The sequence below is a fragment of the Carassius carassius genome, chromosome 13, assembly GCF_963082965.1.
Source record: "Carassius carassius chromosome 13, fCarCar2.1, whole genome shotgun sequence".
NCBI lineage: Eukaryota > Metazoa > Chordata > Actinopteri > Cypriniformes > Cyprinidae > Carassius > Carassius carassius.
Genome location: NC_081767.1, coordinates 6,360,626 through 6,374,757, shown reverse-complemented (window position 1 = coordinate 6,374,757; position 14,132 = coordinate 6,360,626). Strand labels below are relative to the sequence as shown.

The 14,132-nt window shown below is 40.5% G+C and overlaps 1 long non-coding RNA gene across 1 annotated transcript in view; it reads right to left on the bottom strand.

Moving 5' to 3' along the window:
• Nucleotides 1-13,238, bottom strand: part of LOC132155569 (uncharacterized) — a 444,705-nt gene extending 431,467 nt beyond the window's left edge. Inside the window, exons 1-3 of the long non-coding RNA XR_009437286.1 lie at nucleotides 13,100-13,238; nucleotides 12,901-13,001; nucleotides 5,801-5,972 (exon numbers count right to left, since the gene is read on the bottom strand). This is a non-coding gene — a long non-coding RNA (uncharacterized LOC132155569). The remainder of the gene's footprint in view (nucleotides 1-5,800; nucleotides 5,973-12,900; nucleotides 13,002-13,099) is intronic.
• Between the last annotated feature and the right edge of the window lie 894 nt (nucleotides 13,239-14,132).

Sequence of the window (14,132 nt, the reverse complement as noted above, 5' to 3'; positions counted from 1 at the left end):
TTGCAACAGTACCGAGGGGCAGTTGCAACAGTCATTTAGATGTAATAAAACTCATACTTCGGCATCATTTTTCAAATCTTTTTTTTAGTTTATTTGAGACCAGAGTTCACTGAGTTAACTTATTAAAGTAAAAAACAAGTACGCAACCATGTAACTGTCATGGAACGGTCTGCTACGCCCTCCTCTGGCGGCATCAGATCCCTCTCTCCTGAATATTAGAACTGCATTTCCCAGTCTCCCTCTCTCCTATCATCCCCGTCTAACCCTGCTTAATTATCTTGATTACCTGAAGTATTATCACCTGCAACTAGTCTTCTCCCCTTTATATGGACTGCTCTCCTCTTTGTTATTTTGTGAAGTTTTGTTTTACCCCTGGTCTTTATTGCTATTCTCCGTAGTATCTCTGGACTCAGTAACCTGATTATTTAGACTGTCGGAGTTCTCTACTAACGTCAGCTTGAGTTCCCTTTTGATGCCAGCCTGAGTTTATGTCTGCTGTTCTCTGTTTGATTACCTGCCTAAATAAACTGCTGCAGATGGATCTAACTGACTCCGCCGTTTCATCACAGAAAACTTCACCAACTCAAGATCCAGCAGCGTTTCATCATCTCGCCAATGAGGTTTCATCCCAGGCTGCGGTGCTCGCTTCACATCAGCAGCAGCTGGTTAAACTAACCTCGCTCACAGAGGAACTTGTCAGGTCTGTTCAGGCACTAACCCCGCAGATTGCCGCTGCTAGTCAGGCACCAGTGCAGTGGGATATAATCACGGAGGTTTCTACAGCTCAGCAAAAACATCCCGCACCCCCGGAATGTCCGGGGGACCGCCTCTATGTTCCTCCCGAGCTCCGCGACCGTGTCCTCCAATGGGTTCATTGCACTCCCAGCGCGGGACATCCAGGTATCACGGCCACCACTCAGCTAGTTTCCAATCGCTTCTGGTGGACTTCCCTTCGAGCTGACGCGATCAAGTTTGTTCATCAGTGTTCCACCTGTAACATGGTCAAGGCTTCTCACCTGAAACCAGCTGGCCTCTTACAACCCCTGCCGGTACCACAACGCCCTTGGTCCCATATCGCCGTGGATTTTGTCACGGACCTCCCTCAGTCCCAGGGTTTCACCACAATCCTCTCGGTAATAGACCGGTTTTCTAAATCATGTCATTTCATCCCTTTGTCTGGTCTTCCCACAGCCTTACAGACCGCCGAAGCCCTCCTCAATCATGTGTTTCGGCTCTTTGGCCTTCCTGAGGACATTGTGACTGACCGAGGCTCTCAGTTTACTTCTCGTCTGTGGAGGGAACTTTGCTCGAAACTCAATATTAATGTTAGTCTCACCTCGGGCTACCATCCTCAGGCCAACGGGCAGGTTGAGAGGTTGAATCAGGACCTAACTCGTTTCCTACGGACCTATTGCCATCAAAATCAGCAGGAGTGGAGTCGTTTCCTTGTTTGGGCAGAATACGCTCAGAATTCCTTAGTTAAACCGGCCACTGGTCTGACACCTTTTCAGTGTGTCCTGGGATTTCAGCCTCCGCTCTTCCCGTGGGCGGGCGAGCCCTCCGATCTCCCCACGGTAGATTCCTGGCTTCGGCGCAGCGAGGCCACTTGGGATGCTGCTCATGTGAATTTACAGCGGGCCATTCGCAAATATCAGCATTGTGCGGATCAGAAGGCGACGCGGGGGTCCCCGGTACCGTCCCGGCCAGTGGGTGTGGCTTTCAGCCCGAGATTTCCATCTCAAACTACCCAGCAAGAAGCTATCCCCTCACTTCATTGGTCCTTTCAAAATTCTGCGCCAGATCACCCCGGTCTCATTTAGGTTGGCTCTTCCTTCTCATTACAGAATCTCACCTACCTTTCATGTGTCTCTTTTCAGACCCGCAGTCACCCCCAGGAGAGAGGAGGGCCAAGAGGGGAACACGCCGGTGCAGAATCCTCCTATTGAGGTTGACGGCACGGAGGCCTACCGGGTGTGAGCAGTACTGGACTCCAGACGTCGTGGCGGGGCTCTACATTACCTTATTGACTGGGAGGGGTACGGTCCTGAGGAACGCTCCTGGGTCAGGTCACAGGACATCCTAGACCCCTCTCTCCTTACCAGCTTCCATCGCGACCATCCTGACCGACCTGCTCCCAGACCCCGAGGAAGACCCCATCGACGTTCTGGTCCTCGCTTCCGGAGCCGCTCGCAGGGGAGGGGCTATGTCATGGAACGGTCTGCTACGCCCTCCTCTGGCGGCATCAGATCCCTCTCTCCTGAATATTAGAACTGCATTTCCCAGTCTCCCTCTCTCCTATCATCCCCGTCTAACCCTGCTTAATTATCTTGATTACCTGAAGTATTATCACCTGCAACTAGTCTTCTCCCCTTTATATGGACTGCTCTCCTCTTTGTTATTTTGTGAAGTTTTGTTTTACCCCTGGTCTTTATTGCTATTCTCCGTAGTATCTCTGGACTCAGTAACCTGATTATTTAGACTGTTGGAGTTCTCTACTAACGTCAGCTTGAGTTCCCTTTTGATGCCAGCCTGAGTTTATGTCTGCTGTTCTCTGTTTGATTACCTGCCTAAATAAACTGCTGCAGATGGATCTAACTGACTCCGCCGTTTCATCACAGTAACACCTTTGTAAATCCCACAAACTGATTAATGTAGGCCCTAACAATTTTATAGCACCACCAAAAGAACACAAACTGATTATTTCATAGCATCATGTATTCACAATTCCCCATCTGACTCATAATTGTGGCAAACGTAAATGGAACCACCATCAGTGCAGGCTTCATGAGCCCATGCCTTGCACTGCCAACATTGAAGTCACACCTCGCTTGGTCTGGAGTAGCTCTCCCAACAAAAATCTTCTTCTTTCTCAGAGTCACTGTCCTTCTATGTATGCTTTTTCTTCTCGGTTTTGGTTTGTTGGCTTGTTTCCATTGTGTTTTTTGTCAGTTTTCTCTTCACTTTGGTTGGCTTTCTCTTAACTTTTGCTTTCTCCCTCTCCAAAGCCTCCTTTTCGGGGGTGTCTGTCAAGATGGCTGATTTGCATTTTGTCCTACCATTTGCTTTCGTTATCTTCCGTGGTCCTGCTCTGGGGTGAGGTCTAACAGTCTCAGGTGAGAACTCAGCTTGCACTGGAGGAACTGTAGTAGCAGCAGAAGTCCCAGCATGCACTGGAGGAACTGCAAAAGAAGCAGAACTCCCAGCATGCACTGGAGGAACTGCAAAAGAAGCAGAACTCGCAGCTTGCACTGGAGGAACTGTAGTAGCAGCAGAAGTTCCAGCATGCACTGGAGGAACTGCAAAAGAAGCAGAACTCCCAGCTTGCACTGGAGGAACTGTAGTAGCAGCAGAAGTCCCAGCATGCACTGGAGGAACTGCAAAAGAAGCAGAACTCCCAGCTGGCACTGGAGGAACTGCAGAAGAGGCAGAAGTCCCTGCGTGCACTGGAGGAACTCCCAACGGAGCAGATGTCACAGCAATATCTAATTGTCATTATTATTGTCATGAGGGACAGTTGCAACACCATGTGGGGACAGTTGCAACAATGCGTTGCAACTGTCCCACCCCCTGGCAGCCATCTTAAAACTAGTGATGCTAGCCTAACAAATTAGCTTGAACACATTGTACCTAAGTCTGTTAAGAGCTAAGAAACCGCACATTCAAACTATAAAACTATAAAGATCAATGCATAAACAGTTTAGACATTATGACAAAAAATCTAGTTGTAAAAAAAGTTACTTTTTTACCTTGAATTTTAGTTCTCCCATAAGGTAGTTTCACATGTGGCTGTTAACTTCCAGAAAGAAGGAGGGGCATACTGAGCATGTGCAGTAGGAGTGTCATGACTCCAGCTCATTCCTGATTGGATAAATCAGCAATGTTGCAACTGCCACACGTTGCAACTGTCCCCACTCTCCCTAAGTCACTCCTTGATTTGCTTGATAAAAGCTTCCTTTGAGCTTGTTTTGACAGAACAGACACAAATATTCATTGTGTATTATTTTCAACATGTTTATTGACAAGTTTAGTGTGGCAAAATAGAAGTGCGTGGTAATTTGTGTGCAGTGTATCTGGTTGCCATGACATCATCAAGTGCTTCCTGCTGCTGCTCTATAGCCGCGTTTCCATCGCTGGAACTTTACCCAGGAACTATAGGGACTTTGGGCTGGTACTCCGTTTGTTTCCACTGCAGGAACCAGGAACTAAATAAAGTTCTGGGTAAAAAAGTTTCTGAACTTTCGGGGGCAGGACTTGAGTGCTAAACATGCTGATTGGTTGAGTTCATTAGGACTCAACCAATGGAGTTCATAAACTCCATTTACATTTACATTTACATTTATTTATTTAGCAGACGCTTTTATCCAAAGCGACTTACAGATGAGGACAGTGGAAGCAATCAAAAACAACAAAAAGAGCAATGATATATAAGTGCTATAACAAGTCTCAGTTGGGTTAACACAGTACACCTAGCATGGGATTTTAAATAATATAATATAAAGAAAACAGATAGAATAAAAAAAGAATAGAGCAAGCTACACTGTAAAAAAGAATTTGTTGAGTCATCTAAAAATATTATGTTACCCCGCTGACTAAAATTTTTTTGTTATCTTGACAAAAAAAATCTTGTTGAAACAACTTCAAATTAGAATGGAATTAGTCCAGGTAACAAATTTCTTTAAGTTGACTTTACTATTATTTTCTAGTCCAGTCAACTAAATCATGTTGTGTCAACAGGGATTTTTTTTTTTTTTTACTTCGATCAATAATCGTAAACAAATGTTACCCCACTTCCTTAAATGTTTAAATAAAGATGACAAAACACTTTTTTTATGTAATTTATTTAATGATAGAGACAACACTTGCATTCACATTTAAACTGAACAAGCAATTTGCTGTCAACACATCAACTGATAATTGATTAAAAAAATATTGCAAAATACAAACACACACGTCTAAAGATCTGAAACGACACTTGAAAGTGTGATGTATCATAAATAACATTGGCATGGGATTGAGAAACAAATAGTTTCATTTCAATTCATCAGATCAAAACCAAAGGATTTTTTTTTTTTATTTCACAACTCAATATGAAAATCAGAAGGTTAAACTCTGCATATTAGCCCTGCAAAAGTTCACATGCACTCCCCCCACCATAATGCAAGTCATGGTCAAAATGAGAAACCAAGATATATGTATATAATATCACAATTAGTTACAAAAAATTAGTGTACTGTACTTCTGTATAATAAGATATAAATGGAATGAATGCACATGGAAGCACAAAGATCTAAACCGTCAGATTCTAAATTTCATAGCACAACATGACCAGACAGAGGTGTTAACATCAGAAGGATCTTGAAAGTTTCCAAACTCTCCACCATCATAATGCTACATACTGAAAATGTGTACAAACTGTTTAAGAAATGAGAGGTGAAACAACATTTGTTTACATGACAACATGCATATTCTAATTCATGACATGAAAAACTTTAATGTACATTATAAAATGTAGTAAAAGGCACAAAAGAACCTAAAGTTCCTTAAAAAAAGAGCAGTGGGCAGCCATTTATGCTGCGGCGCCCGGGGAGCAGTTGGGGGTTCGGTGGCTTGCTCAAGGACACCTCAGTCATGGGGTTGAGGGTGGAGAGAGCACTGTACATTCACTCCCCCACACCTACAGTTACTGTCACTGTAGCGAGCACATGGTGGGAGCAGCTGATCTTCACAAGTTTTTGCAGAGCCTCAATGGTGTATTTCATGAGGTAGTGGATGTTCACTGCATAGTTCACTGCATACAGACCCATTAGGGGTCCAAATGCCTTGGGGACATGGGAGGTGTCAATGATGGCAGGATGTCCAAATGAGACCAATGTTGGTTATTCCTTGGGAAGCACATCACATTGCTGCTCCTCAGTTACAATCAGAATGCCCTCTTCAATTTCTTTCTCAACATCCTTAATGTCACCGGATGGCTGGGAAAACAAAAAATATTACATTACTCAGGGCTCCAAACAAAAAAATCGAGTAAGGAGCCATTGGCTCCTAAACTAAAAAAACGTAGGTGCCAAATTATTTTTTTAGGTGCCACAGAATAAAAATGTTTTATGCGTTTTATTTAAATTATTTATTTAACATTTTAACTTTTTAATCATACTGACGTATTTATGTCTCATCTTTTCTTGACTTTATCAGCATTTTAATCCATCTTGTAGATAACCTGGGAATGAAGGTTCACTTAAAGGGGGAGCTAAATGTCTTTTCCAACTTGAAACATACAGTCATGCGTTGTTTATTACACAAAAGCTGTACCAATATCATGGACCATAAGCATTACGTGGCCCCTGAGTATAGTTTGGGGTCCTCCTCAATGCATCCTGTAAATGTTCTCATACTCTCTTAAAAATAAAGGTGCTTCATGATACCATAGAGGAACCTTTTTTTCCTGTCTAAATGGTTTCATAAAGAACCTTTAACATTTGAAGACAATAACAGATTATGAAAAGGTCAGAAAGAGATTGTTCTTTAAAGAGCCTTTGACTGAATGGTTCTTTGTGGAACCAAAATTGTTTTGTGAAGAACCTTTTAAGCTCCTTTATTTTTAAGAGTGCATGTCTTTCACACTTTCAGTCTGTTTTTCTTAATTAGTAAAATTAAATTTTATAGGAGGAGTTGAATCATGTAGACCAGGGGTTTTCAAACTGTGGGTCGCGACCCACTTGTGGGTCACAGAATGGAACAAGGTGGGTCGCACAAAGTCACTTGGCTGCAGCTAAATTTGCGTTTCAATGACACACACACACACAGTTCAGTCTAGGGCTGCACGAAAGTGACGAGTGGGAACGGTGCGAGGCCGGTGGAGTGATTGGAATTGAGCGACACCTGCTCGACTCACCAGTCTCGAGAACCACGGAGGAGATCGGAAGGATACAAAAGAGGAGCGTCCGTCTCCCCGGCAACTCACTCCAGCCCACCGCCTCGAGCATCCTCCTTCGCCCTACTCGATGGCACTGCGGATTCACCTCAGTGCCGAGGGATCTTCGGCAGCGCGTCCCTCCTTCCTCCCAGGCTTCGGCACCAGTCTAACACATTAAAAACTTCTCAATCACGGGAAGGAGGAGGCGGGAACCGGGAACCCACTCGTCACAATGATATAGCCCACCAACATTAATAAGGACTGCAATATCCTTAGTGTGATTTTCGAATTGCAATTAAGTCCGCGTGCTTTGCGTGTTTTGAAGCGCGGGCGCGCACGAGTTGTAATAACAGTGAAGGTCTCAGAGCAATGTCATTAAAAGGTTCAATCGGTCCGCATTATTAAAAGAGAAAAACTTGCTCACTTCAATACACTATATTCCGCATGAGATTGCATACACCAGAAAACAAATGTTACGAAAACGGTTTCAGGTAGGCCATGTTCATTCATTTCTATCGTCCGTTTGAGCTCTGTGCACTTTTTTCGTTCGGGAAACGGTTTGTAAAAAGCATTTCACATGTACAGGGTGAGCAGTGCACAAACGCAGGGTTAATTGTAACACTACAAGATTTAAACATTTCCACATAACAAAATGCACAAAAAAATAATGCAATACTCCTTGACGTATCATCTCTTTTTAGAGAAAAATTTGCCAAAGTTCAGAAATCTTTTGAAGATATTGCTGAACATTAATTTAACCATTGCTAAAATAAATTTCTGCCTGAACTTAATGTCATCCAGTTTTTTTTTTTTTTTGTTTATTTAAAACGAGACACATGTTTATTATTATTTTTTACCTATTTCACAATTATTTTAATCTCCAAACAGTTTTAGATAGTTCTGCTTTGCTTCTTATGCTTTTTCTAAAAAAAGTGTTGGATTGTGCTCCGTTCTCACCGACACACACGGAAGGATCGTGAATGCATTTTCTGCAACAAAACACAGCAGCGCAGATTACAGTTCACTGGAGTGAGCCTGTTTAACGTTTTTATGGACACTACATATTCTAAAGTCTGTAAACAAAAATTAAAACTTAAATATTAATAGTGATTTTTTTCAGGTGTAGGCCTACTCTAAAATAAAAAGGTTTTTTTTCTTAAATACTTCATTTCTGTCATCAAACTTTTAAGTAAGATTAGGCTTAAAGTAATATCAACCTTTTTTTTTCCTCAAATATTGTGGTGGGTCATGAAATAGATTACACTTGTCTAGGTGGGTCGTGGAATGGAAAAGTTTGGGAACCACTGATGTAGACAACAGGTTAAGTAAAAATATTATAATTCAATAGCTCATAAATATAGCAAAATGCTCCTCTTTATAGTTATTTTTCTAGCTAACTGATGAGCTTATGGACACCGAAAGGTTACTGAAGTTAATTTTACGTTGCAATGTTTACAAGCTTTAACGTTACATGTTTTCCGCAGTTTGAAAGTGTTGTACTGTAGAATCTCTTATAAAATAGCCTACCGTTTGATGTTAATTCATGTTTATTATGTACTCTAGTAGTAAAGAGCAAGGTATGATAGGTTCACGTGCTGCTTGAACCGAGGCACTACTCGCGATCGCGCCTGCCGCATTAGGGGCCGTTCACATGTCGCGTCTTTTGCGCGCTCAAGTTCGTTATTTCAAATGTAGGCGCGCGGTATGCGTGCGTGCTCATAATGGAAGCGACGCGCCTAGCGTTTTCCACGCGTTTTTAGGTGCGATATGTCAACGGCCCCTTAAAGAGCACGAAAACTGTATCTATTGTTTGAATTTTGTTATGAATTTGGAATAATTTTAAAGCTGATACTTTGTAAATTAAAAAGTAGGCTAACAAAGCACAAAGCTTTTTGCGATTACTCCCACTGCGCAATGTGACGTCGTAGTGACGTCATTTTCATGTAATTTTTGGATGTCCAAATTTGGTCCATTGAAGGGGTTGTTTTGTAACGCCAGGCGACATCTTTTTTCGATGTCATCCGCACGTCATTTTTCGACGTCTTCCGCACGTCATTTTTCGACGTCCATCCACAAAAGTTTGTTTACAATAAATCGCGCTCAGTGCTCTCAAACAAAACACAATAAATCGCGCTCAGTGCTCTCAAACAAAACAGCGGCTTCTTGCGCAGCACACACACACACACACACACACCTTGCTATACCTGGGACTCGAACTCGTGATCATCTGCTCCACATGCCAACACTCTACTGTTTGAGCTACAGCATCAGACTTGTATGCGTTTCCAGTTATCAGTCTAAATGTTGAACAATGATTATTAAATCAAACAATCGATCGAGTGATTTGAGGGTAAGAGAGTGAGATAATTTCTGATTATTGCGTTTAGACTAAAAATAGGTTCGGCGCTTGGAACATAAGATCACGAGCATCTTGCAGTACATTTAAAATATTTTAAATATAATATTTTGAATATTTCAAAAATATATTACATTTTAAATATAGCGATTTAGAAACGTGGATGGAGCAGTGAATAGGTTCATTACACAGCAAAATGACATGACAAACTCGCGTTTTGGAAAAGAGCTCTTCATTTGTAAATTAAAAAAATTATAATAATCATGTAAATTTCCTGCACCTGTCATAGACGTCCAAATGACGTCCAAAAAATTACCCAGTTCAGGTCCAATGTTGAACGTAAATATGACGTCCAAGTTGGGTCATGGTTGGACGTCCAAATAGTGGACCTAGTTTGGACGTTGAAAAAAATTACCCAGTTCAAAGGTCCAATATTGAACGTCAATATGACGTCCAAGTTGGGTCATGGTTGGACGTCCAAATAGTGGACCTAGTTTGGACGTCGAAAAAATTACCCAGTTCAAAAGTCCAATGTTGAACGTCTATATGACGTCCAAGTTGAGTCATGGTTGGACGTCCAAATAGTGGACCTAGTTTGGACGTCGAATAGATGTCCAGAATTGGTCATGGACCGACGGACCCAATATAGACATGATCTGCACGTCTATCCGACGTCCAATGTTTATTCGGCTGGACGGCAAGTGCACTTCAAATAATGAAGTTCATGCATTAACAGAAAACAGCATGGGGAAGATCTTGTTAAGAAAAAGCCTTATGATTATAAACGAGAACTGTTAACGATATTGCCAATATCCACACAGATGACAGCTTTACCTGTTGTAGTTTGTTCAAGTTATGAATGAAATAGAGGCTGTTTTTCTGCACTTTCTCTTCAAGTCTCCATCATTTCTCTCTCTCGCGCGTTTATCAGGTGTGTGTCAGCGCTGCTGCGTGGCAGATGAGGACTGTTTAAAACTCTTTTTCCCACTAAAACTTCGATGCGCATTCTCTCAATGCGCGAACATAACAAAAGATGTGAATGCAAAACAATCAGGAAAAAAGGCATTACATGCAATTTTTTAAGAGATAACATGTAAATACATAGGCCTAGTCGCCAGTGGCGACCTCAGCGAAAACTTCAGTTGCATTTTAATATTTATGGTCGCAAATGCGACCATTTTAGTCGCAGTTTGGAGCCCTGTTACTAAATAAATTTATAACAAATTAACACACATTTGTACATACACTAATAATGTTGTGTGTTTTGTTAAAAGCACAGCTATCAATAAATGCAAATTGTAATTCACATTCAAGTGGAAGATATTTTGAAAAATGTAACTAAAAATTAAAGTCAAAAGTAAATGGTGCTCCTCAACTGTTTCGTGTAGAAACATTCAAAATAACTTCCTGTATTAAACTGTTAAAAGCCTGTACAAATTTCTTTGTTATGCTGAATGTGGCGAGTGGGGTGGGGCCGAGAGCTGTGGGAACGGAGCGAGGCCAGTGGAGTGATTGGAAATGAGCTACACCTGCTCGACCCACCGGTCTCGAGTCCCACGGAGGAGATGGAAGGATATAAAACTGGAACGACGACAGTGAAGGATGAGAGAGGACCAGGCCTGGATTTTAGTTTGTGTTTTGGATTTGTTTGTGCGTGGCAGTCATCCATGAGGGGCTGTCGCGCTGTTTTGTCTTTATTTTATTATTAAAGTTTCATTTGATTGTCTGCCGGTTCCCGCCTCCTTCTTCCCGATGATTATGAAGTTTTTATTGTTACACTGAACACAAAGAGTTTAAAATCCGAATGGGAAAATAGGTGGAAAGTACACTTTCGGAACCAACTAGGCTAAAAATGGGGGGGGGGGGGGGGGGTTATTTTCTTCACTGGTATTCTACATAATTTCTGAATGACATAAAATGTGACAAACCAATTCAACATATTCGGGTTTTTTTTTCTTAATCCAATTTTAACTTTCTAATCTGTCACATCATTTTTACAATGATCAGAAAATATATTGGTGTAAAGAGGTATACCTTTTAAATAATAGTCTGTTGCACTGCATGTTCAGAGTAAAGCATGACTGCTAAAGGGTTGGTTAACTCAAAAATGCATTCTTTACTCAACCTCATGGCATCGTAGGATTATATTAAAAACTATTCTTGCTCTTCCAAGCTTTATAATGGCAATAGGTGGGTGTTTTTTTTCAACAGTCCAAAAGTACCGTATTTTTCAGACTATAAGTCGCACCTAAGTATAAGTCGCATCCGTCCAAAAATACATCATGACAAGGAAAAAAACTTATATAAGTCTCACTGGACTATAAGTCGCATTTATTTAGAACCAAGCACCAAGAGAAAACATTACCATCTACAGCCGCGAGAGGGCGCTCTGTACATGGTAATGTTTTCTCTTGGTTCATTTCTCTCGGTTCATGTCAAATTAATTTTGATAAGTCGCACCTGACTATAAGTCGCAGGACCAGCCAAACTATGAAAAAAAGTACGACTTATAGTCCGGAAAATACGGTAGTCAATAATGTGCATCAATTCATAATAAAAAGTACCTTACACGGCTCTAAGAGGTTAATAAGGGCCTCCTGTAGTGAATCAATGTGTTTTTGTAAGAAAAATATACATATTTATAATGTTATTTAAAACATATTTAAACACTTTTCTTTCACTTTCTTGAGAGCCATTCCGGGTGGATGAAAATAGGACATAGGGGTCATGCATGCACCTGTGATTAGTGACGAACACGGAAGAGCGGAGGAGAGACAACAATATGGTGATCACGAAGTAGATTCACAAAATTAGGCTTGCACGTATGATAGTCAGTGGAAGAGAAAAAAAAAAGTGTTTATAACGTTTTAAATATGGATATTTTTCTAAGAAAAAACGCATCGATTTGCTACAGGAAGCCTTTATTCACCCCCCAGAGCCATGTGAGGCACGTTTTATTGATGGATGGGTGCATTTTATTTGACTATTTTTGGACTGCTGAGAAAAAAAACACAACTGTCTACTGCCATTAAATAACTTGGAAGAGCCAGGACAATTTTTAATTCAACTCAGATCAGATTCATCTGAAAGATGAAATATACATGTGTATATGAAAGATAATCATATACACATAGGGATGACTTGATAATGAGTAAAACATGGCCTAATTTTCATTTTTTGGTGAACTAACCCTTTAAGCAAAGTTGCTAATGGCCAATATGCTAGCACTGAATATTTTTCAGGATTCAAAACAGTATTCAGCAAAATAATAAAGAATGGCGATGTCCATAAACAGGGTTTCTGTTGGTTTTATGGAGATAAATTTAACGCTTTATAAAGACTTTTTAAATACCAATTATAGAAAATTCAAGGAATAAAACTGAAGGGAAAATAATGTCAAATTATGTTTTCCAAATTTTTAAGCTGTTTTCCAATGCAAATATCTACATTTTCGTAAAGGGTTCACCCAAAAGAGAAAAAGAAAGAAAATTTTAATTGACTTAACCTTAAGTTGTTTTAAACCTGAATTAGTTTATTTCTATTAGTCCCAGTCCCAGATCGTCTAACACAGTACACAACCCCACAACGTGTTACAACCCCAGATCACCCAGATTTCTTCTTCTTCTATTACCTGGACCACATCACTGCAGACTGATGGTGCTCAGTTTGGTCATCCACAAGCGTGATCCCAACAGTCATGTCCTTGATGAGTTCCTGCGCCGAGCCTGTGTGCTTACAAAAGCAAAAGGAAGCATTAAAATGTGCCTTACAATTGTAAAGCTGATAGACTCCAATAAATGTACATTAATAAAGTAAATACATTTACTTACAACTTTGTCCAAGCTCTACAATGTGAATGTCATCTCCATTATGTCTGCAAAGCATTTTGATGGATTAAACTGCAAAAGGAATTGCTTCGGTCCATCCACAGGATTACTGAATTCTGCACTGATCTTCAGTCATTCCAAAATATATCATAAACATGAAAAATAAAGAAAAACACGTACAAACACTGAAAAATAATAAACATAAATATATAAATAAATCTTTACAGAGAAAGTCAAGTTTGTTTTAAATACCAAAGACAAACTTTACCATCCAGACGATGCTTTTAAATGACATAACAGAATTATAACACAATAAAAAGAAATGTAACACATTTGTGTCGATCGTTATTGTATGGCTATTTATACAAGATATATGCTATTATTACTTTTATTCTAAAATATATAGTTTTAAACGTATGCAATTTACTTATGACCGTATATTCACCATAGACTGTATAAAAACATATAACATTATTCACGCAGCATTACAGTGAGTTCTGGTGAGGCACTTGAATGAATAATGTCACTTCAGAAAACTGAAAGAAGAGTTTGTATACCATCAGAACTTCATCTGAACCGTAGATTGTAAAAAAACATCAGAACCAAGCTTATGTCAGCGATATCAAATGTAACGTTAAGTTACGCGCTCCAGAAGAACTCTGAGGAAAGTGCTCATTCGTTTCCCTTATAACATGCAGAAAAGAGACAGTTCGAGTAGTAGTCCTCTTTTCCCCCCTAATTTTTCAACGATGTATATTCTGATGGATGTCTTTACGCTGTCAGGTTTAGAGCGGTTCCTTTTTTTTTAATTCCCGCTGTTCTTAATCCATACAGTGATCCGTTGCGCTCTCGCGCTCTGTTTGAACGGTCTCTAACGCAGCTCTGGGCTCAATTAATACATACAAACTGTATTTTTATCGTTCTCCACATAAGTTCAGCTCCGCTGTCCCGCATGGGAGAATATCTGTTTTAATATTTATAAGGAAAATACTGTGGAACCGCCTGTATTCTGAGGTTTCAGAGTGCCGCGAAACGA